Raw genomic sequence first — 25,137 nt, forward strand, 5'->3', positions numbered from 1 at the left:
GTTTAGAGAGGAACATCAGTGACCTTATAGAGCCGAAAAACATAACACAAGAACTTTGCAATGCAGCCACAAGTATCAATAACCAAATAGACTAAGCAGAGGAAAGAATTTCAGAGCTTGACGACTATCTTGCTGAAATAAGACAGGTAGACAAGATTAGGGAAAAAATAATGAAAGTGAATGAACAAAACCTCCAGGAACAATGGGATTATGTAAAAAGATTGAACCCATGCTGACGGGGTACCTGAAAAAGATGGAAAGAATAGAACCAACTTGGAAAATATACTTTAGGATGTCATCCAGGAGAACTCCAACCTAACAACATTCAAATTAAAAAAATCTAGAGAACCCCAGTAAGATACTCCATGAGAAGATCAACAATAAGACACATAATCATCTGATTTTCCAAGGTCAAAATGAAGGGAAAAATGTTAAGGGCAGTCAGACAGAAAAGCCAGATCACTTACAAAGGAAAGCACATCAGACTTAACAGTGGACCTCTCAGCAGAAACCTTACAAAACAGAAGAGATTAGGAGTCCGTATTCAACGTTCTTAAAAAAATAAAGAATGTCCAACCCAGAATTTCATATCTGGCCAAACTAAGCATCATAAGTGACAGAGAAATTCTTTTCAGGCAAGCAAATACTGAGGGAATTCATCATCACCAGGCCTGCCTTGGAAGAGCTCCTGAAGGAAGTACTAAATGTGGAAAGAAGAAACTCTTACCAGCCACTGTAAAAACAAACTGAAGACAAAGACTGATGTCACTATGAAGCAATGACATCAATGTGTGCAAAATAACCAGCTAGCATGATGATGACAAGATCAAATTCACACATAATAATATATATATATATATTTTGACATTTTATTTTTTTAAATTTATTATTTTTTTATTGCATTTTAGGTTTTGGGGTACATGTGAAGAACATGCAAGATTGTTGCATAGGTACACACATGGCAGTGTGGTTTGCTGCCTTCCGTCCCCTCACCTGTATCTGTCATTTCTCCCCATGCTATCTCTTCCCACCTCCCCACCCCCCCGTCCCTCCCCCATTTTCCCCCAACGGACCCCAGTGTGTAGTGCTCCCCTCCCTGTGTCCATGTGTTCTCATTGTTCAACACCCACCTATGAGTGAGAATATGCAGTGTTTGATTTTCTATCATTCTCAGCAAACTGACACAAGAGCAGAAAATCACACATAATAATATTAACCTTAAATATAAATGGGCTCGATGCCCAAACTAAAAGACACAGAATGGCAAGTTGGATAGAGTCATGACCCATCAGTGTGCTGCATTCAAGAGACCAATCTCAAGTACAAAGACACACATAGGCTCAAAATAAAGGGATGGAAGAAAATTTAACAAGCAAGTGGAAAGCAGAAAGGAGCAGGGGCTGCAATCCTAGTTTCTGACAAAAAAGACTTTAAACTAACAAACATCAAAAAGACAAAAAAGGGTGTTATACAATGGTAAAGGGAAGAATTAAGAAGAGCTAACTATCCTAAATATATATGCACTAAAATGGGAGCACCCAGATTCATAAAACAAGTTCCTGGAGACCTACAAAGAGACTTAGACTCCCACACAATAATAGTGGGGGACTTTTAACACCCCACTGTCAATATTAGATCATCAAGACAGAAAATTAACAAAGATATTCAGAACTTGAACTAAGCTCTGGATCAAGTAGACCTGATAGATAACTACAGATTTCTCCACCCGCCCCACCGCCCCCCAGAAACAGAATATATATTCTTCTCGGCAGCACATTGCACTACTCTAAAATCAATCACGTAACTGGAAATAAAACACTCCTCAGCAAATGCAATCAGAACTGCAATCAGAACTGAAATCATAACAAGCAGTCTCTCATACCACAGCACAATCAAATTAGAACTCAAGATTCAGAAATTCACTCAAAGCCACACAACTACCTGCTCCTGAATGACTCCTGGGTAAATAATGAAATAAAGGCAGAAATCAAGAAGTTCTCTGAAACCAATGAGAACAAAGAGACAATGTACAAGAATCTCTGAGACACAGCTGAAGCAATGTTAAGAGGGAAATTTATAGCACTAAATGCCCACATTGAAAAGCTACAAAGATCTCAAATTGACACCTTAACATCATCGCTAAAAGAACTGGAGGACCAAGAGCAAACAAACCCCAAGCTAGCAGAGGACAAGAAATAACCAAAATCAGAGCAGAACTGAAGAAGATACATGAGAAACCCCTCAAATAAATCAATGAATCAGGATCTGGTGTTTTGAAAAAAATAATGAAATAGACTGCTAGCTAGACTAATGAAGAAAGGAGAGAAGCATCAAAGAGACACACACACAAAAAAATGATAAAGGGGATATGATATCACCATTGACCCACAGAAATATAAACAATCGCTAGAGACTACTATAAACACCTCTATGCAAATAAACTAGAAAATGGAGAAAAAATGGATAAATTCTTGACACATACATACTACCAAGATGGAACCAGGAACAAGTTGAATCCCTGAATAGGCCAAGAACAAGTTCTAAAATTAAGGCAGTAAAAAATAGCTTACCAGCCAAAAAAATCCCAGGACCAGACAGACTTACAGCTGAATTCTACCAGAGGTACAAAGAGGAGCTGGTACCATTCCTTCTGAAACTAATCCAAATGTTTGAAAAGGAGAGACTTCTCCCTAGCTCACTTTATGAGGCCAGCATGATTCTGATACCAAAGCCTGGCAGAGATACAACAAAAAAAAGAAAACTTCAGGTCAATATCTTTCATGAACATCAATGCAAAAATCCTCTATAAAATACTGGCAAACCGAATCCAGCAGCACATTAAAAAGATTATCCACCAAGATCAAGTCAGCTTCATCCCTAGGATGCAAGGCTGTTTCAACATATGCAAATCAATAAACATAATTCATCATATAAGCAGAACTGAAGACAAAAACCACATGATTATCTCAATAGATGCAGAAAAGGCCTTTGATAAAATTCAACATCTCTTCATGTTAAAAACTCTTGATAAACTAGGTATTATGGAACATGCCTCAAAATAATAGGAGCAATTTATGAAAAACCAAGAGCCAATATCATACTGAATGGTCAAAAGATGGAAGCATTGCCTTTGAAAACTGGCACAAGACAAGGATGCCCTTTCTCACCACTCCTACCTAATATAGTATTTTTTTTTTTTTTTTTTTTTTTTTTTTGAGACGGAGTTTCATTCTCGTTACCCAGGCTGGAGTGCAATGGCGCGACCTCGGCTCACCGCAACCTCCGTCTCCTGGGTTCAGGCAATTCTCCTGCCTCAGCCTCTTGCGTAGCTGGGATTACAGGCACGCACCACCATGCCCAGCTAATTTTTTTAGTATTTTTAGTAGAGACCGGGTTTCACCATGTTGACCAGGATGGTCTCCATCTCTTGACCTCGTGATCCATCCACCTCGGCCTCCCAAAGTGCTGGGATTACAGGCTTGAGCCACTGCACCCGGCCCCAATATAGTCCTTTATTTTAAGTTCTGGCCACGGCAATCAAGCAAGAGAAAGAAATAAAGGGTATTCAGATAGGAAAAGAGGAAGTCAAACTGTCTGTTTACAGATCACATAATCCTATATCTAGAAAACCCCATTGTCTCAGCCCCAAAGCTTCTTAAATTGATAAGCAACTTTAGCAGTCTCCGGATATACAGTGTGGAAAAATCACAACCATTCCTATACACCAACAATAGAAAAGCAGAGGACCAAATCCTGAGTGAACTCTCATTCACAAGTGCTACAAAGAGAATAAAATACCTAGGAATAAAGCTAATAATGGAAGTGAAGGACCTTTTCAAGAAGAATTACAAACCATGGATCAAGGAAATTAGAGAGTACACCAACAAATGGAAAAACATTCCACTTGAACATGGGTTCATGATAGGAAGAACTGATATCGTGAAAATGGCCATACTCCCCAACGTAATTAGTAGATTCAATGCTATTCCTATTAAACTACCATTGACATTCTTCACAGAATTAGAAAATACTTTAAAATTCATATGGAACCAAAAGATAGCCCGTATAGCCAAGACAGTCCTAAGCAAAAAGAACAAAGCTGGAAGCATTATGCTACCTGGCCTCAAATTATGCAAGGTTACAGTAACCACAGCAGCATAGTACTGGTACCGAAACAGACACATAGACCAATGAAATAGAATAGACACCTCAGAAATGAGACCACACATAGATGTTTGTAGACAACCATTTGACCTTTGACAAACCTGACAAAAACAAGCAATGGGGAAAGATTCCCTGTTCAATAAATGTTGCTGGGAAAACTGGCTAGCCATATGTGGAAAATAGAAATTGGACCCCTTCCTTACACTATATACAAAAATTAACTCAAGATGAATTAAAGACTTAAGGTGAAACCCCAAACTATAAAAAACCTAGAAGATAATCTTGGCAATACCATTCAGAACATAGGTACAGGCAAAGATTAACAATGAAAATGTCAAAAGCAATTGCAACAACAGCAAACATTGACAAATGGCATCTAATTAAACTAAAGTGCTTCTGAACAGCAAAAGAAAACATCATCAGAATGAACAGACAACCTACAGAATGGGAGAAAAATTTGCATTCTTTTTTTCTTTTTTTTCTTTTTCTTTTTGAGACGGAGTTTCGCTCTTGTTACCCAGGCTGGAGTGCAATGCCGCGATCTCGGCTCACCGCAACCTCCGCCTCCCAGGTTCAAGCAATTCTCCTGCCTCAGCCTCCTGAGTACCTGGGATTACAGGCACGCGCCAACATGCCCAGCTAACTTTTTGTATTTTTAGTAGAGATGGGGTTTCACCATCTGACAAAGGTCTAATATCCAAAAGCTACAAGAAACCTCAACAAATTTATAAGGAAAAAAATCCCATTAGAAAGTGCACAAAGGGCATGAACAGACACTTGTCGAAAGACGACATTTATGTGGCCAAGAAACACATGAAGAAAAGCTCGTCACTGATCATTAGAGAAATGCAAATCCTAACCACAATGAGATGCCATCTCACGCCAGTCAGAATGGTGATTATTAAAAAGTCAGGAAACAACAGGTGCTGGCAAGGCTGTGGAGAAATGGGAATGCTTTTATACTGTTGGTGGGAATGTAAATTAGTTCAACCACTGTGGAAGACAGTGTCGTGATTTCTCAAAGGCCTAGAACCAGAAATACCATTTGACCCAGAAATCCTATTACTGGGTATATACCCAAAGGAGTATAAATCATTTTATTATAATGATACATGCACATGTATGTTCACTGCAGCACTGTTCATGAGAACAAAGACGTGGAATCATCATAAATGCTCATCAATGATAGACTGGATAAAGAAAATATGGTACACATACATCATGAAATACTGTGCAGCCATAAAAAGGAAGAAGAGAATGTTCTTTGCAGGATGTGAATGGAGCTGGAAACCATCATCCTCAGCAAACTAACACAGGAACAGATAACCAAACAGTGCATGTTCTCACTTATAAGTGGGAGCTGAACAATAGGAACACATGGATATGGGGAGGGGAAGAACACTGGCGCCTGCAGGGGCTGGGGTGGGGTGAGGGAGATCATGAGGATAAATAGCTAATGCACGCTGGGCTTAATACCTAGGTGATGAGTTGATAGGTGCAGCAAACCACCATGGCACATGTTTACCTATGCAACAAACCTGCACATTCTGCACATGTATCCCAGGACTTAAAATAAAAATTTTTTAAAAAAGAAAGCCCAGTTAACACTTGGCCCAGTTCCATTCTTTCAATTTTTCTGCTACTGTTTCTTCTATAATGATGATTTCTCAAGTGGCTGTATAATGATAATAACACAACTAACACCTGTGCAGCAATTTTATATGCTGTATTTTAAGTGATAGAAAGCATTTGGCCTAAGTTTTCTGGGTGCATTTCATTTGCTTGTGTTGACCCAGGTGACAGCTAACTAGTAGTCACTATCTTCAGCTTCATGTGAGTAAGGCACCTTTGTGACCCGTCTTCCACTCAACCCTAAGTAGACAGAGAAAACGTCGCCATTCTGAACACAGATGACTGAATTAAAAGACCTTGTTTAGTTACATTTAAAATGCAAGGCCTCAAAGCATGCTTTCTGATGGAATTTATTGTGATCATTAGGATAAGTAAACACATCAGACATTAAGTATATATGCTGAGACAAATGTAATAAAAAGAAAAAGAAACGCTTTTCTCTGCTGTGTCATTTCATTTTGCAACTCTTAAGTGCTGTTGCTTACTATAATTTTCCACAATAACATTTAATTTTTCGGCTAAACTGCTGGATCAGATATATTTCAAGCTAATTATTTGGCATGACAAGATTATATTCTCTAATAGCTTTGCAACAAACTTTTTTTTTTTTTTTAAATTAGAGAATCAGTTATTTCCAAAGATTAAAAGAACAGAAGACATAATGATTATCTGGCTGGGTCGCCTGGTCTCATTGCTGTGTGTGGCTGAGGCTGTGGTTTGGGAAAATCATCTTGTGCTCTGCTGCTTAGATACTGGATTCCTCTCCTCATTCAGTTGATATATTGTTTCCTTTCTTCTTTAAAACAAATTTTATTTTTCTATCATGGCAAATCCAGGGAAGATACAATAAATCAAAAGAACTAAAAAGTCCCAGCCTGGCCAACATGGTGAAACCCCGTCTCTACTAAAAAATACAAAAATTAGCCAGGCATGGTGGCACACACTTGTAATCCCAGCTACTTGGGAGGCTGAGGCAGGAGAATCACTTGAATCTGAGAGGTAGAGGTTGCAGTGAGCCAAAATCACGCCACTGCACTCCAGCCTGGGCAACAGAGTGAGACTCTGCCTTTAAAAAAAAAAAAAAAAAAAAAGGAACTAAAAAGTCATCCTACTCTCTTCTTACCAATATTCATCCATTCTTTATTGAGTGCCTATTATATATCAGGCACTATTCTAGGCACTGATATTTTTAGGAATCTCTAAACACCAATTTCAACTGAATGTAAGAATATCTGTGAGTAAAATGTCCTTCAATGAAAGTATACTATGATAAGCTTGTCTTTAGTACCCTGTCCCTCGTTCTCAGCCTTAGTCCTTCCAAGACTTCTGCTGCATGCAGACATTCCCTTCCCAACACATTAGGACTAAGGAATCCCCCCTTGAACTTCTTTATGTTGACACAAAACTTGCTTTCAAGAACAATTCTGGCTGGGTGAGGTGGCTCATGCCAGTAATCCTAATAAGTTAGGAGACTGAGGCAGAAGGATGGCTTGAGCCCAGGAGATCGAGGCTGCAGCGAGCTGTGATGGTACCACTGCATTCCTGTCTAGATGACAGAGATTCTGTCTCAAAAACAACAACATCAACAAAAGAAACCAAAAAATCACCAGTTCTAATTAGTGATCAGAACAAGCTAAAATGACACTTGGTAATTTATAGCAGTCTGGGGTTCTTGGGCTTCTAGGACTCAATAAAGGCAGTTTTAAAATCAAAAGACCACAAAGAACATACATTTACCTAGGGTAATGCCAGAATGAGCTAAACAAAGCAGACGAGTAGCTTGGCATTTTTATTTGTCTTAGATGTATAAAAGGAGGAAGTATTATTATTCAAGCACAGTTTGATAAACAAAGTCTTTGAAAACCATGTAAACAGGTGGTAAAAATAAAAGCTCATTTTCTCTAATTGCGACACTGCAGGCATAGAACTGAAGGCCAAAAAAGTGTTTGGGATTTTGGGGGAGCCTGGCAGGCAGTTTCCTCCAGCTGCTTCTGGGTCACGCTGACCTTGCTTTTGCATTGTATTCATGCATTTCATCCTAGAGGAAAGAAGGGGGAGCTAGCTGAGGTGATTGGGCGAGGGCGATTGCTAGGGACCTCCTTTCCAGGACAGGTCATTAGCCCTTCTGCTGTGCTTGGTTCTTTCACAACATGGAAACTGGCCCACCTTGCTTAGTGGATGTCATCTCATCCAGCAGAAAGCTGAGGAGAAAGAGTGCCTACTATATAGCTTTGGGTGTTGGAGCCTTGAGCTCCTCAGAGATCAAAGAGAAGAGCCCTTCCTCCAGATTTTGAATATCATGATTGTTGAGAGAACAGAGTTTTCAGATTGTTCAGAGTTTTTCTTTTAGGCTTCTCTGAGCTGCAATATTAATTTGCAACCCAATTGAGTGGGTTAAAAATGTCTTTTGATCACACACCAACATGGGGCCATCGGAACACTGGTGACATTCAACCACAAAAGAAAACTGGGAGGGAGGGATCTCAAAGTGAGCTTGGTGGTATAAGGGACTTCTGCAGTAAAGCATGTATCTCGGGCAAGGGTAGCAACACAATGAATAAACTGTGGCCAGCTGACATTTCATCTATGAGTCGCTTCTCAAGTATTTGGAGAGGGTGCATTGATCCCACTCTCATGGAAACCCCCAAGAACTCTCATAAAATGCCTGCTTTCATTTAGCTTTTGTTAAAACAACTAAAATTCCCTTCTCACAGTTGTTGAGACATCACAACAACATAGTCCTTTCTTTCACAGCTTGCAACTCAAACAAATATTGTTTCATTTATTCCTTGTGGGTACCCCAGCCTCATACCAATGCTAACAGTTTTCGACATTGAGTGGCATTTCCTAGGACTCCCAGAGGGTGGCAGTATGGTTCACAAGTCAGTTATTAGTACAAGAAATTCGGTACCTGCTAGGAAAATGATGTAAGGGGCGTGGCTTTATACTATCAAAATGAGCAAAATCTGTAGTGGCGACTGCTTTACAATATAACATGCCTCCAAGCCACATACTCCAACTGTATAAAAGTGCAAAGAGAAAAGATGAAACCTGAAAGGCTCATGTCAACAGAAATATATGGACAAAAGTGGCAATGCCAAGATTATTTCAAATAGGCTCAATCCCAGATAACTAATACAATAATGCCTTAGGTTCTATGGGTTGTCCACAGATATCTGGCTGCAGAAATTCAGTTGATGTCAATGCACCAGAAATTTTGCAGGAGGAGACAGGCTGTTATTGTTCTTGTCCAATGTAACCTGCCAATAACTGGCAGGCTCTGTGGCTTACTAGCAGACACCTTATTGTCTTCTGAGAGGCATGTGGTGAGACGACTCTAACAAGACAGTTTACACTTATTCATATGTAAATAAAGGCCTTCAGTTTGGTCCAAAGTGGAACCAGGTAACTAGAACTTATTGATAATTTTAAATGGAAAAAAAAAAGATTACCCATAGTATTGCTTGAAAAGGGAATGCTCATTTGTAGGCTAGTCAAAATCAGTTACTTCCTGCAATCAAGATGCTTGTGATGGTTTGGGTATATCTGGAGATGACATCACAGTGTCACTTACAAATTTGGTAAATGGTTGCTGTCCGATCTCGAGTGGAAATTTTGAAGGGATGCAATCGTAGCAGCTGAAAAGGCAAAACTGCAGTTTAATTTCTACAAACAGGTCGGGGAAAGCCCCTATGAATAGAAGGCTGGGAATATTCAGGTCTTCCCAGAAGATCCTACACTGAGAGAATTCCCAGACTTCCAGATGAGTCACTCCTACCTTTTGTTGTGTCTGGTCATTGGGGTTTTCCAGTTTCCTAGAACTCAGAAGAGGCACAGATACTTCTATTTGTATTTAGGTGATTAAAATTAGGCAGCATAAATTTTCCACTTTGCATCGCTTGATTTAGCAGTGAGTTGCTTAATATAACTGTTATACATCAATGTCAGACATTTATTGAGTCACCCACAAACTCTTCCTTCCTGGAGTTTCACTGGTAATGATTTAGGAAAAGTCTTTTGGAAAGAAATGCCATTTATAGAAGATTCCAAGTCAATAAATAGTATCTTCTGTTTGCTGAGTGGTTACTAAATGGCAGGAACTACTATATACTTTGCATGTATTATCTATTTAGTACTATTATACACTTCTAAAAATTTTTATGGTTATTTTTATTTTATTTTTAAATTTTTTTTTATTGTACTTTAGGTTCTGGGGTACATATGCAGATCATGCAGGATTGTTGCATAGGTACCTATATGGCAATGTGGTTTTCTGCCTTCATTCCCCCATCACCTATATCTGGCATTTCTCCCCATGTTATCCCTCCATAACCTCCCTCCCTATCCCCCACTGTCCCTCCCCTAGTCCTCCCAACAGACCCCAGTGTGTGATGCTCCCCTCCCTGTGTCTGTGCGTTCTCATTGTTCAACACCCTCCTATGAGTGAGACCATGCAGTGTTTGATTTTCTGTTCTTGTGTCAGTTTGCTGAGAATGATGGTTTCCAGATTCATCCACATCCCTACAAAGGACAGGAACGCATCATTTTTTATGACTGCATAGTATTCCATAGTGTATATGTGCCACGTTTTCCTTGTCCAGTCTATCATCAATGGGCATTTGGGCTGGTTCCAGGTTTTTGCTATTGTAAACAGTGCCACAGTGAATATACATGTGCATGTGTCTTTATAATAGAATGACTTATAATCCTTTGGATGTATACCCAGTAATGGGATTGCTGGGTTAAAAGGAATTTCTATTTCTAGGTCCTTGAGGAATCACCACACTGTCTTCCACAATGGTTGCACTAATTTACACTCCCACCAACAGTGTAAAAGTATTCCTATTTCTCCACATCCTCTCCAGCATCTGTTGTCTCCAGATTTTTTAATGATCAACATTCTAACTGGTGTGAAATGGTATCTCAATGTGGTTTTGATTTGCATTTCTCTAATGATGAGTGATTATGAGTATATTTTCATATGTTAGTTGGCCTCATATATATCTTCTTTTGAAAAGTGTCTGTTCATATCCTTCAACCACTTTTGAATGGGTTGTTTTTTTCTTGTAAATCTGTTTTAGTTCTTTGTAGATTCTGAATATTAGCCCTTTGTCAGATGTGTAGATTGCAAAAACTTTTTTCCCATTCTGTTGGTTGCTGGTTTACTCTGATGATTGTTTCTTTTGCTGTGCAGAAGCTCTGGAGTTTAATTAGATCCCATTTGTCTATTTTGGCTTTTGTTGCCATTGCTTTTGGTATTTTAGTCATGAAGTCCTTGCCTATGCCTATGTCCTGAATGGTTTTCCCTAGGTTTTCTTTTAAGGTTTTTATGGTGTTTGGTCTTATGTTTATGTCTTTAATCCATCTGGAGTTAATTTTAGTATAAGGTGTCAGGAAGGGGTCCAGTTTCTGCTTTCTGCACATTGCTAGCCAGTTTTCCCACACCATTTATTAAACAGGGAATCCTTTCCCCATTGCTTGTTTTTGTCAGGTTTGTCAAAGGTCAGATGATTGTAGATGTGTGGCATTGCCTCCGAGGCCTCTGTTCTGTTCCATTGGTCTATATCTCTGTTTTGGTACCAGTACTATGCCATTTTGATTACTGTAACCTCATAGTATAGTTTGAAGTTAGATAGCATGATGCCTCCAGCTTTGCTCTTTTTCTTAGGATTTCCCTGGCTATGTAGGCTCTCTTTTGGTTCCATATGAATTTTAAGGTGGTTTTTTCCAGTTCTGTGAAGAGGGTCATAGGTGGCTTGATGGGGATAGCGTTGAATCTATAAATTACTTTGGGGCATATGGCCATTTTCACAATATTGATTCTTCCTAACCATCAACATAGAATGTTTCTCCATCTGTTTGTGTCCTCTCTTATTTCCTTGAGCAGTGGTTTGTAGTTCTCCTTGAAGAGTTCCTTTACATCCTTTGTTAGTTGTATTCCTAGGTATTTTATTCTCTTTGTAGCAATTATGAATGGGGATTTGCTCTTGATTTGGCTCTCTTTTAGTCTGTTATTGGTGTATAGGAATGCTTGTGATTTCTGCACATTGATTTTGTATCCTGAGACTTTGCTGAAGCTGCTTATCAGTTTCAGGAGATTTTGGGCTGAGATGATGGGGTTTTCTAAATATACAATCATGTCATCTGCAAATAGAGACATTTTGACTTCCTCCTTTCCTAATTGAATACACTTTATTTCTTTTTCTTGCCTGATTGCTCTGGCTAGAACTTCCAATACTATATTGAATAGGAGTGGTGAGAGAGGGCATCCTTGTCTAATACCAGATTTCAAAGGGAATGCTTCCAGTTTTTACCCATTCAGTATGATATTGGCTGTTGGTTTGTCATAAATTGCTTTTATTATTTTGAGATACGTTCCATAGATACCTCGTTTATCGAGAGTTTTTTTTTTAGCATAAAGTGCTGTTGAATTTTGTCAAAGGCCTTCTCTGCATCTATTGAGATAATCATGTAGTTTTTGTCTTTGGTTCTATTTATGTGGTGGATTACATTTATAGACTTGCATATGTTAAACCAGTCTTGCATCCCTGGGATGAAGGCTACTTGATTGTGATGGATATGCTTTTTGATGTGCTGTTACAGTCAGTTTGCTAGTATTTTATTGAAGATTTTTGCATCTATGTTCATCATGGATATTGGCCTGAAGTTTTCTTTTTTTTTTTTTTTTTGTTGAATCTCTGCCAGGTTTTGGTATCAGGATAATGTTGATCTCATAAAATGATATGGGAAGGATTTCCTCTTTTTGTATTGTTTGGAATAGTTTCAGAAGGAGTGTTACTAGCTCCTCTTTGTATATCTGGTAGAATTCGGCTGTGAACCCATCTGAACCTGGGCTTTTTTTTTTGGTTGGTAGGCTATTGATTGCTGTCTTAACTTCAGCCCCTGTTATTGGTCTATTCAGGGTTTCAACTTCTTCCTGGTTTAGGCTTTGGAGGGTGCAAGTGTCCAGGAATTTATCTGTTTCTTCCGGGTTTACTGGTTTATGTGCATAGAGTTGTTCATAGTAATCTATTATGGTAGTTCATATTTCTGTGGAATTGGTGGTGATATCCCCTTTATCATTTTTTATTGCATCTATTTGATTCTTCTCTCTCTCTCTCTCTTTCTCTCTCTTTTTTTTTAATTAATCTGGCTAGTGGTCTGTCTATATTGCTGATCGTTTCAAAAAACCAGCTCCTGGATTTATCGATTTTTTTGAAGGGTTTTTTGTGTCTCTGTTTCCTTCAGTTCTGCTCTGATCTTAGTTATGTCTTGTCTTCTGCTAGCTTTTGAGTTTTTTGACTCTTGCTCCTCTAGCTCTTTGAATTTTGATAATAGGGTGTCAATTTTAGATCTTTCTTTGTTTCTCATGTGGGCATTTATTGCTATAAAAATCCCTCTAGACACTGCTTTAAATGTGTCCCAGAGATTCTGGTATGTTGTGTCATTCTCATGGGTTTCGAAGAACATCTTTATTTCTGCCTTCATTTCATTGTTTATCCAGTCAACATGCAAGAGCCAGTTGTTCAGTTTCCGTGAAGTTGTGTGGTTCTGAGTTAGTTTCTTAATCCTGAGTTCTAATTTGATTGCACTGTGGTCTGAGAGACTGTTTGTTATGATTTCCTTTCTTTTGCATTTGCTGAGAAGTGATTTACTTCCAATTATGTGGTCAGTTTTAGAGTAGGTGTGATGTGGTGCTGAGAAGAATGTATATTCTGTGGATTTGGGGTGGAGAGTTCTGTAGATGTCTATTAGGTTTACTTGGTCCAGATCTGAGTTCAAGTCCTGGATATCCTTGTTAATTTTCTGTCTCATTGATTTGTCTAATATTGACAGTGGAGTGTGTTAAAGTCTACCACTATTATTATGTGGGAGTCTAAGTCTCTTTATAGGTTGTTAAGAACTTGCTTTATGTATCTGGGTGCTCCTATATTGGATGTGTGTATATATATATATATATATATATATATATATATATATATATATGATCATTAGCTCGTCTTGTTGCATTGATCTTTTTACCATTATGTAATGCCCTTCTTTGTCTCTTTTGATCTTTGTTTGTTTAAAGTCTATTTTATTAGAGACTAGGATTGAAACTCCTGCTTTTATTTTTTGCTCTCCTTTTGCTTGGTAAATCTTCCTCCATCCCTTTATTTTGAGCCTGTGTATGTCCTTGCACATGAGATGGGTTTCCTGAATACAGCACATAGAAGAGTTTTGACTTTTTATCCAATTTGTCAGTCTGTGTCTTTTGATTGGGGCATTTAGCCCATTTACATTTAAGGTTAATATTGTTATGTGTGAATTTGATCCTGCCATTTTGATGCTAGCTGGTTGTTTTGCCTATTAGTTGACACAGTTTCTTCATTGTGTTGATGGTCTTTACCATTTGGTACATTTTTGGAGTGGCTGGTACTGGTTGTTCCTTTCTATGTTTAGTGCTTCTTTCAGGAGCTCTTGTAAGGCAGGCCTGGTGGTGACAAAATCTTTCAGCAATTGCTTGTTCATAAAGGATTTTATTTCTCCCTCACTTATGAAGCTTAGTTTGGCTGGATATGAAATTCTAAGTTGGAAGTTCTTTTGTTTAAGGATGTTAAATATTGGCCCCCACTCTCTTCTGGCTTGTAGGGTTTCTGCTGAGAGATCTGCTGTGAATCTGATGGGCTTTCCTTTGTGGGTAACCTGAACTTTCTCTCTGGCTGCCTTTAGCATTTTCTCCTTCATTTCAACCCTGGTGAATCTGACAATTATGTGCCTTGGGGTTGCTCTTCTTGAGGAATATCTTTGTGGTTGTAGTGTTCTCTATATTTTCTGGGCTTGAATTTTGGCCTGCCTTGCTAGGTTGGGGAAGTTCTCCTGGATAATATCCTGAAGAGTGTATTCCAGCTTTGATTCATTCTCTCTATCACATTCAGGTACACCGATCAAATGTAGATTAGGTCTGTTCACATAATCTCATATTTCTTGGAGGCTTCGTTCATTTCTTTTCACTCTTTTTTCTCTAATCTTGCCTTCTCATTTTATTTCATTGATTTTGTCTTCAGTCTCTGATATCCTTTCTTCTGCTTGGTTGATTCAGCTATTGAAACTTGTGTATGCTTTGAGAAGTTCTCGTGTTGTGTTTTTCAGGTCCATCAATTCATTTATATTCCTCTCTAAGCTGTTTATACTCATTAGCATTTCTTCTAACCTTTTTTCAAAGTTCTTAGTTTCTTTGCATTGGGTTAGAACATGTTCTTCTAGCTCAGAGAAGTTTGTTATTACCCACCTTCTGAAGCCTTTTTCTGTCAGTTCATTAGATTCATTCTCCATCCAGCTTTGTTCCCTTGCTGGTGGGTTGTGATCCTTTGGAGGAGGAGAGGTGTCCTGGTTTTTGATGTTTTCATCTTTTTATGATGGTTTCTTCCCATCTTTGTGGATTTATCTACCTGTGGTCTTTGTAGTTGGTGACTTTTAGATGGGGTCTCTGAGTGGGCATCTTTTTTGTTGATGTTGAAGTTATTTCTTTCTGTTTTTTAGTTTTCCTTCTAACAGTCAGGCCCCTCTGCTGTAGGACTGCTGGGGTCCACTCCAAATCCTGCTTGCCTGGGGATCACCTGTGGCAGCTGCAAAACAGTAAGGGCTGCTGCCGGTTTCTTCTTCTGTTATCTTCGTCCCAGAAGGATGCCCACCAGATGTCAGCCTGAGCTCTCCTTTATGAGGTGTCTCTTTGGATATACAGGGGTTGGGGAGTTGCTTGAGCAGTCAGTCTGCCCCTTATAGGAGCTCAAGTGCTCAGCTGTGAGCTCCGTTGTTCCATTCAGAGCTGCTGGGCAGGTACATTTAAGTCTGCTGCAGCAGAATTCAAAACCACCTTTTTTCCTAGGTGCTCATCCTGGGTAGGTGGAGCTTTATTTATAAGTTCCTGATGTGCTGTTGCTTTTTTTCAGAGATGCCCTGCCTAGCAAGGAGGTAGTCTAGTCACAGTCTGCCAGCAGAGGCATTGCTGAGCTGCTGTGGGCTCTGTCCAGCTGCTGTGTGAACTTCCTTGTAGTTTTGTTTACAGATGTACAGTTAGAACTGCCTCAATAATGTTGGACTGCCTCAGTAAGGATGGATTGCCTTGGTAATGGCAGACTGCCTCAGTAATGGTGGACTGCTTTGGTAATGGTGGACTGCCTCAGTAAGGACAGATTGCCTTGGTAGTGGTGGACTGCCTTGGTAATGGGGGATGCCCTTTCCCTCACTGAGCTGGATGTCCTGGGTCCAGTTGCATTTGCTACGAAACTCTCAATACAGAATGTTTCAGATTGCTGGCCTTTGTGGGGCTGGGACCCGCCAAGCCAGATTTCCTGGCTCCCTGTTTTAGCCCCCTTTTTTTCAGTTGAATGGGCAGCTCTCCATCCCAGATGTTCCAGGTGCCAGTTGAAATGGTGGCTGGATTTGTGTGAGCTTTTGTGCGGACCCGCTGGGCTGGCTGAAACAGCCATGCTGAAAACTCATGGGGCTTTTCAGCCTGAGAATCTCCTGATCAGTGGGCAGTAAAAACTCGTTTGGAAATACGGTGATCACTCACCCTCTGCGTTGTTTTCGCTGGGAACTGCACTCCAGAGCTGTTCCTATTCAGCCATCTTGGATCTCCGTATTATACACTTTTGTATACTTTGCATGTATATCTACTATGTACTATTATATACTTTGCATGTATTATCTCATGTAATCTTTACAAAATCCTATGAGGTAGGCACTAACATTATTTTTTTGTTTGTTAGACAAGGAGATTGAGGATCAAAGAAGTTCAACTCACCCAAAGCCATAACTAATTAGTAAGTGGCACAGCTGGGATTCAAACTCTGTGCTTCCTTTTTGGAGGAGAGAGCAGGTAAGTTGATCAAACCATTGAATGGGCTTGTGAATGTCTTATATGTTCCTTCTCTTGTGCTTTTAAGTTAGCAGAGAGAGGCTGGTTAGCTTTGTTGTATCATGGTATTAATTACTGCATGACATCAGAAAACTGCATGTATTGAAAATGTGTCCCATTGGCTAAAGGAGTGAGCTAGGGAGAGTGTTGAAGGGCTAGGATAAATTCACATTATACAGAGAACAGGAAGAGCAACTTTTTACTTTAGAGGACAGTGTAGAAAGACCTGCGCTGGAAGATGCCCAGTTCATTCAACTGCTGTTAACCCAGTGGCTCAGCTCTCCACCAGTGAACCCTGTCACTCAGAGCCTTGCAGGCTTCTACTGGAGCTGCAACTCCCGCTGTTCCTGAAGCCCCTGTTCTCCTGGACAGAGTTCCCACGATCACATGTCCTGTTTTTTCCTATAAAGAACACCTGGTAGATGTGCATGTGCCTAACCATGGGCCACACAGTTGGATGAGTAATGCCTTGCAGATGAGAAATGAAGAAATATGGGCCAGCCAGCTGACATGTAAACAAAAGATCCTGCTACTCTTTTCTTTTCTTTCTTTTTCTTTTTTCTTTTTTTTTTTTTTTGTTGAGATGAGTCTTGCTCTGTTGCCCAGGCTAGAGTGCAGTGATGTGATCTCAGCTCACTGCAACCTCTACCTCCTGAGTTAAAGCAATTCTCATGCCTAAGCCATTGGAGTGGCTGAGATTACAGGCATGAGACACCATGTCTGGCTGATATTTGTATTTTTAATAGAGACAGGGTTTCGCCACATTGGCCAGGATGGTCTCGAACTCCTGAGCTCAAGTGATCTGCCTACCTTGGCCTCTCAAAATGCTGGGATTACAGAGGTGAGAGGTGAACCACCCTGCCCAGCCAACCAGACCCTGTTACTTTTTTTTTTTTTTTTTTTTTTTTGAGACCAAGTCTTTCTCTGTTGCCAGGGTAGGCTGGAGTGCAGTGGCGTGATCTTGGCTCACTGCAACCTTTGCCTCCCGGGATCAAGTGATTCTCCTGACTCAGCTTCCTGAATAGCTGGGACTACAGGCATGCACCACCATGCCCAGCTAATTTTTCTATTTTTAGTAGCAACAGGTTTTCACCATATTGGCCAGAATGGTCTTCATCTCTTGACATTTTGATCTGCCTGCCTTGGCTTCCCAAAGTTCTGGGATTACAGGTGTGAGCCACCATGCCCGGCTGACCCTGTTGCTTTTAAAGAGATACCTTCTGGATCAGTTGCAGTGAGTCCCCAGCACAGCTAGTAGATTGTGCTCACTGAGGGCTTTGTCATTGCTACAGTGACCAGTGATCATCAGCCTGCCACCAAGAATCAGTCCTGAAATCAAAGCCGTTGCTATGCCAGCAGAGACTCCAATTGGTTTCTTTCGTTAGATCTAGTTCATGGTAACTGTAGAATTAATAGATTCATTGGTCAGTCTAGGCATGGGATATGCCAATTGCAAGCAAGCAGGGAGGAAGTCAGATTTTAGCAGGGTTTCAAGACAGTAGGGATCATCTGGGATAGGCCTCTGCTATTGAATCATCTTGGGCATCCCAAGGATGTAAACGCTGTAACCAGAAGTTAATATTAAAAATATAATCAAGGATCAAGGATCCTAAATTGACATTCTCAAAGTAACACTTGCATAGGAAACACTTGGGTGATTTGATAAAAATTTAAATCTCTGACACCCATTGAATTTGGGAACTAATCCCATAGCACCTGGTCAAGAATTAGAAGAGCTGGTTCATGAACTAAATGGAGTGATGGTTCTCAAAATGTGGTCCTCAGACCAACAGTGTGAGCACCCCCTGGGAACTTGTTAGAAATACACATTTTTGAACCTCACTTCAGATCTACTGAACCAGAAACTGGGGGTGGGGCTGAGCAAGCTGTGTTTAACAAGCACTCCAGGGGATTCGGATGCGTGCTCAAGTTTGAGAACCATTGGAATAGAGAGTTCTCTACAGGCCTATAATGATACATGTTAGCTGTAGACTCAGAAATACATTAGGATGGGGCTCTGAAATCTGTATTTTTATTATGTTTCTCTGGTGGTTTTGTTGTATGCCTGTTTGAGTATAATTGATCTAGAAGAACAAAAGCTTTCTTTCTCTTTTATCTTTTGCCAAGGCACTTCCCTATTATCTCCAAGGCTAAGAACCAGAATCATTCCTTTTGTTACTAAATGTTCACCTATTTGGGCAAAAGGCAGGATGTAAACATAATTCTGTATGTCCTATACAAACATAGTGTGGCTATTTGTAAGAGAGAGAGAGAAAGAGACAGAGAGAGAGAGAGAGAGAGAGAGTGTGTGTGTGTGCGTGTGTGTGTGTGTGTGTGTGTGTGTGTGGTGTGCATGTGTGTGTATGCATGTGTACATGTACATGTGTGTGCAAACATTCAAAACAACAGTCAACTTCTGGGCAGATTATCGCTCTACTATGCCTAAAAATTAATAAATTCCTCCTTCACTTTATTACAAGGCCTGAAATTTTACCAACTTTAGATATATTTGTGTTAATAAGCATTGTTTTTCAAATTCAGATATGAAAGCAAATAGATGTTAACATTATGAAAACTTTTGGAGACCATCTAATCTTCAAGTTTTCTCATGATCATGCCTGCTTAGCCCTTCAGTGTCTTTCCTTCAAATGACATTAATATAAGGAAGTAAGTCACTCCCAGATGACAAGGTAGGCACTGCCTTCCACTCCTTGCAATTCTGTGCGGGAGGAGGTACATAGATTGACCACCAGCATGAGGCCAATACTACCACCCATGGGCAAAAGATAGTAGCGTTGGGAGCCAGCAGCCCTTTGTTAGAGCTCTCTGACTTGAATAAACAGGCATATCTTGTGGGTTCAATTTTTCAAGAACCTGAGGATGCAGTATTACCAACTGTCCAGCAGACCCAAACCTCTGGTCTCTCTGAGTAAGGTTGTGAGAGCAAGCCCTGTGAACAAGCATTTTGCTCATAAGCACCTGAGATGCCAGACGTAATCATCACTGCTAAACACCACCAGGCTGCCAGCAAAGCTAAACACCACCAGGCTGCCAGCAAAGTTCAGTTCACATCCAGATGTACCCTGCTCGCCAGCCAGGAAGCTGAGGGGCATGTTCTGCATCTTTGGAGAATTGGCACTGATATCCAGGTCAAACATGAAAATCCTAAAGTTTCAGGCAAATTCTGAGGGTTAAGCCTCTTCTGATTGGAAACTAGGATGTCTCTCTTACTAAAATCCATGCTTTCCACTGACTCTCAGAGTCCCGCCGCCAGTACTGCCTCTGTTCCTTTTAGCCAGCCTGAGGAGATCTCTTTCAGCATCTGGTGTGTCACCTCTTTTTCTGGCAATCCAAACTGGCCATCTTCTAGCAGGTTTTTTTTTGTTTGTTTGTTTTGTTTTAAAATCAGGAGCAGTTAAATGTACAGCTATGTTAGTGATTCTTAACTGGTACTTGTGCACCTGCTGAGCATATATACTCCATTTCTGTGCTCTAAACAAGGTCCTCTATTAATAAATAAGTCTTTTTTTTGAGACAGAGTTTCGCTCTTGTTGCTCAGGCTTGAGTGCAGTGGTGCAATCTTGGCTCACCGCAACCTCTGCCTCCTGGGTTCTAGCAATTCCCTTGCCTCAGCCACCCGAGTAGCTGGGATTAACAGGCATGTGCCACCATGCCTCGCTAATATTTTGTATTTTTAGTAGAGACGGGTTTCTCCATGTTGGTCAGGCTGGTCTCGAACTCCCGACCTCAGGTGATCTGCCCACTTCAGCCTCCCAAAGCGCTGAGATTACAGGCATGAGCTACTGGTGATCAGCCAATAAGTAAGTCTTAATTGTTTGAGACTGCTGTCTTCTCTTGCTGATTTTCCATCTTCTAGTCTAGTACCACAGTGACATCTGTGAGTGGAATTGGTGTTTTACAAACCCACCGTCTCCTATAGATTAGGGAGAATGAAAGATAGAAAGCTTTCAGAAGTAGAGGAGCAGTTAATAATGCTCTTCAGCTTGTGTTGTGCTCACATCTGTCTGTGGTTATGAATCTGATCCTACAAGGACCTCCTAGGCAGAAAGATTCTTATCTATTTGGAAATCATATTAAATAATTCCTTGAACAAATTTTGAAGCTTGCAGTGGCACTCTCTCTGGGAAAACCCCAAGGGATATGAGTTTGGAAGCCCATAAATATGACATGGTCTCCAGGAAAGGCAACTTCTTGAGATCAGATAAGATGTGAGTGATCTTTCTGTAAGACTCATTCTCTAGAACGATCAAAGATGGCTAGATTGGTGATTTATTCCCCACTGTTACACCAGATATAGGCTTTATAATTTCAAGAAGGAAAAGAAGAAACATATCTATTTCACATAGCCATGGTCTGAGGCCAAAGGTGGTGTTTCTGAGGCCAAAGGTGTTGTTCATTTCTGACTTGACTGGTTCTACCCAAGCCTGGCCAATACCAATACCAGTTATAATGAAAGGGACCATATCCTGCTGGGCAGGACTTTATCGCAATGACCCTGAGACCTGAGTCTACCACTTAGCTACTCTCAGCCAAAGTTAATTCTACTCTACATGAGTAAAAGTAACCAAAAATTATTCTCTATTCATTTTTGGGGACATTACCTTGAGAAGATCTTGTCTTTCTTGGTGGAAGTGCTTTGACCATGCCAACTCAAAGCTGCTGGGATACATACAACCGGGTTAGTCTGTTCAGGTCAGCTTGGCTGTCTTCCACATGTGGTTAGATCTTACCAGACAGTATGTGCCAACCAGCTATGATTGTAGGGTTAGTGTCTTCTCCTTGAAATGGGTGGTTCCAAAAGAGACTCTCCCAAGAACAATCTCTATCCTGAGAATTTTCATCCCTTTAAATTCACATGGCATTTCCACTCAAGTGATGGGAAAATGACATAAAAGTCCTCTGTGGGCTGGGGGCAGTGGCTCATTCCTGTAATCCCAGCTCTTTGGGAAGCTGAGGCGGGTGGATCATTTGAGGTCAGGGGTTAGAGACCAGCCTGGCCAACATGGTGAAACTCCATCTCTGCTAAAAATACAAAAATGTGCTGGACATGGTGGCACAAGCCTATAATCCCAACTATAGAGGAGGCTGAGGCAGGAGAATTACTTGAACCTGGGAGGCGGAGGTTACAGTGAGCCGAGATTGTGCCATTGCACTCCAGACAGGGCAACAGGGCAAGACTCTGTTGAAAAAAAAAAGTCCACTGTGGGTGTTGGCACTATGATGTCTCATCTTCCAAGCTTGGTTCCCTTCATTCTCTCTGCTCACAGTTATCCTTTCTGTGCATTCCCTCTTCTGGCTTCCCTTCCTGTTCTTGACTCTTAATTCTAGTTCTGACTTTTCTTTTGGTGATTTGAATGTGAGTCTCTTTTCGGCAACATATTCTGAATTAAAATTGAATTAACTCTTGGTAAAGATTTTAAAATTCAATCATCCATTCTACATGCTGAAACCATGGACACGAAGCTCCTTATCTTCTCACTTGTATGGAAGGTTGGGTTGATGGGTGCTTTCAGATTAACACCTTAAAACGCATAAGACATACCCATGCCTGTGGCCAGAAGGGGTCTCAAAGAAAGTCACTTCCATCCAGTGGCTCAACAATTCCTCTGTCTTAACCCTCCCCTTCCCCACCACTCCTGTTGTTGGAGTGTCAGCTACACCTTGCTCGTTGGCTTTCCAGTTCTGATTATTTGTCTTTGTGCCACAGCTTTACCACCCCTTTCCTTTAAAGAATTGCCACCTTGGACTTTGAAAATGTAAAAAAAAACTACCCAAACCTTAGCATCATGCAATATACCCTTGTAACTAACTTGCACATGTGCCCCCTGAATCTAAAATAAAAACAGAAACTGAAAAAGTAAAAAAATGAAAAAAAAAAAACACATTGTTCTAATTCTGATAGTGATCATCCCTGAGATTATTCCACGTTGGCTCTGGCTTCACTCAATGCTATTCTTTCCCAGCCAGCCCCACTGGTTATAGGCATATTAGCCCACATCCAGAGAAATTAAAGACATCAGTCTCCCTGCGGCTTCTCTCTTCCTGCTAAGCAATTCTAGTTCCTGCATCCATTCCTTATATGACAAAATTATTTTATGGTTTTACCAACCTGAACATTCTCTAAGGTATGTACTACAGCTTGTCAATATCCCTTATAGTGTGTGGTTCTCAGAATGACATAAATCAGCATAGAATTAAAGGTACTACCATGGTCTTTGTTTCATGAATTAACATACTTCTTTAACAGAGCCTAAATTCACATTTAAATTCTGTCCTCTCTTTCACAAAATTAGTATTAATGTTTTACACTTAGAGAAAACCGAGAAATGTTTCCAGGTTGCGGCTCAGACACACCTCCTCCTTCTATAGTTGGAGCCTTCTTAGCTTAGAACTGTATCTTATTTAAATATCAATCAATTGTTCTCATTCTTTGAAGTCCTTTTAAAAATCTTGATTCCAAAAAAATAAATCTGGATACTTAGTACAATACAGTGCTTTTCAGACTATGCTCCAAATGAACCTGGGGTTCTTCAGAATACACTTCTAAAATTAATTGATGTGCTTTCTTAACAATTCACAGAATAAATTAAATTCATAGAATTTTCTCCAGATTTAACTCTTAATTTTTCCTAACATGTTTATATCTGGTGCCATCTGTTGAATTGTGCTGAACTGTCCAGGTAAAATAGTAAAATAGTTTTTCTTAGAAAGCACCGTGACTTCCATTTACTTACCCCCAGAACAATGAAACACTTTTCCATTCAGTATATTACGTATTCCTCCCTTTTCTATGTAGTTCCCATATCTGATTGAAATGATATCATTTATTATTAATTTAACTTTGGAAAATACCTCCCCAATGCAAACAAAATGCATTCATTTTTGTAGTCTTTAGGCAAGATGCCAGATGTCATAATCATGAAATGGGAGTTTACTTTTGTTTTCCTCTCCATATATGTTTCCATTCTTCTATAAGGATGTCATGAGAGACCTTGTCAAAGACTTTTCTGCAATCCAGATTCATCTGAAGCATTTATTTCAACTATTCTATTGTGTGTGTCTGTGTGTGTGTGTGTGTAATCATTTTGGCATGATTACATGTTCTTTATAGGTCCCGTGGTGTCTGCTAGTGTTCACCACTTCCCCTTGTACGTGCTCACAAATCAGGCTATTAATATTCCATCCCAGAGATTTGCCTGGATTTGATGTCAAGATCACTAGTCCATAAATGACAGGATCCATCTGCATCTCTTTTAGATAAGTGGGAACACATTTATCTAGTCTCCACAGTCCCACAAATAACTGCACCTTCTTGAGGCACACTCCACCACAGATGTGTGTTTATTCAGCCAGGGAACTAAACCACTTCAGAGAGGCCAGGTGCTGCCTTATTAGACCTTACGTATCTATCAATATTTATTCTACCCTTTTCAGAATTAAAATCATGCTTGCTGACAAAGCAGACCGATGCAAAATCCAAATTGAGTTCCTTTCTATCTCTGTGTCATCTGTTAACATAACATCAGTAGCCCAGGCACCTCACAGATACATTTTTACTTGCAAAATACATATTTACTTTCCAAAATGTGTGTTTGCTGTCTTAGCATGCTTCACATTTCTTAGCTCTTTGAGAGTTTTAGGTGTTTTAATATTAGGCTTAGAGATTCAAGCCAAGTCCTTCTCTTTTCTTTCTTCTCTTTTTCTCTTTGTATGCTCTTTCCCCGCAGCCCTCTGTTCGTCTTTTGGTGTTTGAGTTTCTAGAGATTTCTCTATTCAAGGACATTAGTCTCTTTAGTGATAATCTACCCTTGCTTCTTACTGGGATCATTGTGATTTCATTGTCAGTATATAATTTTAAACGATTGGCTGAGGCAGGAGAATTGCTTGAACCCAGGAAGTGGAGATTGCAGTGAGCCAAGATTGTGCCACTGCACTGCAGCCTGGCGCCTGGCGACAGAGCGAGACTCTGCCTCAACAATAACAACAACAACAAAAGATTGGCTAGCTCTCATGAATCCTTTTCATGTCTGTCATATCAGATGTGGCATAGTGGAGGGGCACAGGAAAAGGGACTTAGAGGCTTCTTCTTCCATCTTGTTTGCTCAGATGCATGGAAAATGAGGTTGATTAAAAAGCACAATTTTTATACAATAAGAAAATGAACATTTTATTAGAAATGCAGCTTTAGGCCAGGAGTGGTGGCTCATGCCTGTATTTGCAGCGCTTTGGGAGGCCCAGGCAGGTGAATCACCTGAGGTCAGGAGTTCGAGGCCAGCCTGGCCAACATGGTGAAACCTCGTCTCTACTAAAAACAAAACAAAACAAAAAACAAAACAAACAAACAAAAAACTAGCTGGGCATGGTGACCCATGCCTGTAATCCCAGCTACTCAGGAGGCTGAGACACAAGAATCGCTT

General features: G+C 40.2%; 1 protein-coding gene across 3 annotated transcripts in view; it reads left to right on the forward strand.

The window, feature by feature from the left end:
- POFUT3 (protein O-fucosyltransferase 3) overlaps positions 1-25,137 on the forward strand; it is a 288,699-nt gene that overhangs the window by 223,075 nt on the left and 40,487 nt on the right. For all 3 annotated transcript variants that reach the window (XR_012513206.1, XR_012513207.1, XR_012513208.1), the window contains one exon: positions 16,551-16,660. The gene's annotated coding sequence lies outside the window, so the exon portion shown is untranslated. The remainder of the gene's footprint in view (positions 1-16,550; positions 16,661-25,137) is intronic.

The sequence above is a fragment of the Saimiri boliviensis genome, chromosome 13 (assembly GCF_048565385.1).
Source record: "Saimiri boliviensis isolate mSaiBol1 chromosome 13, mSaiBol1.pri, whole genome shotgun sequence".
NCBI lineage: Eukaryota > Metazoa > Chordata > Mammalia > Primates > Cebidae > Saimiri > Saimiri boliviensis.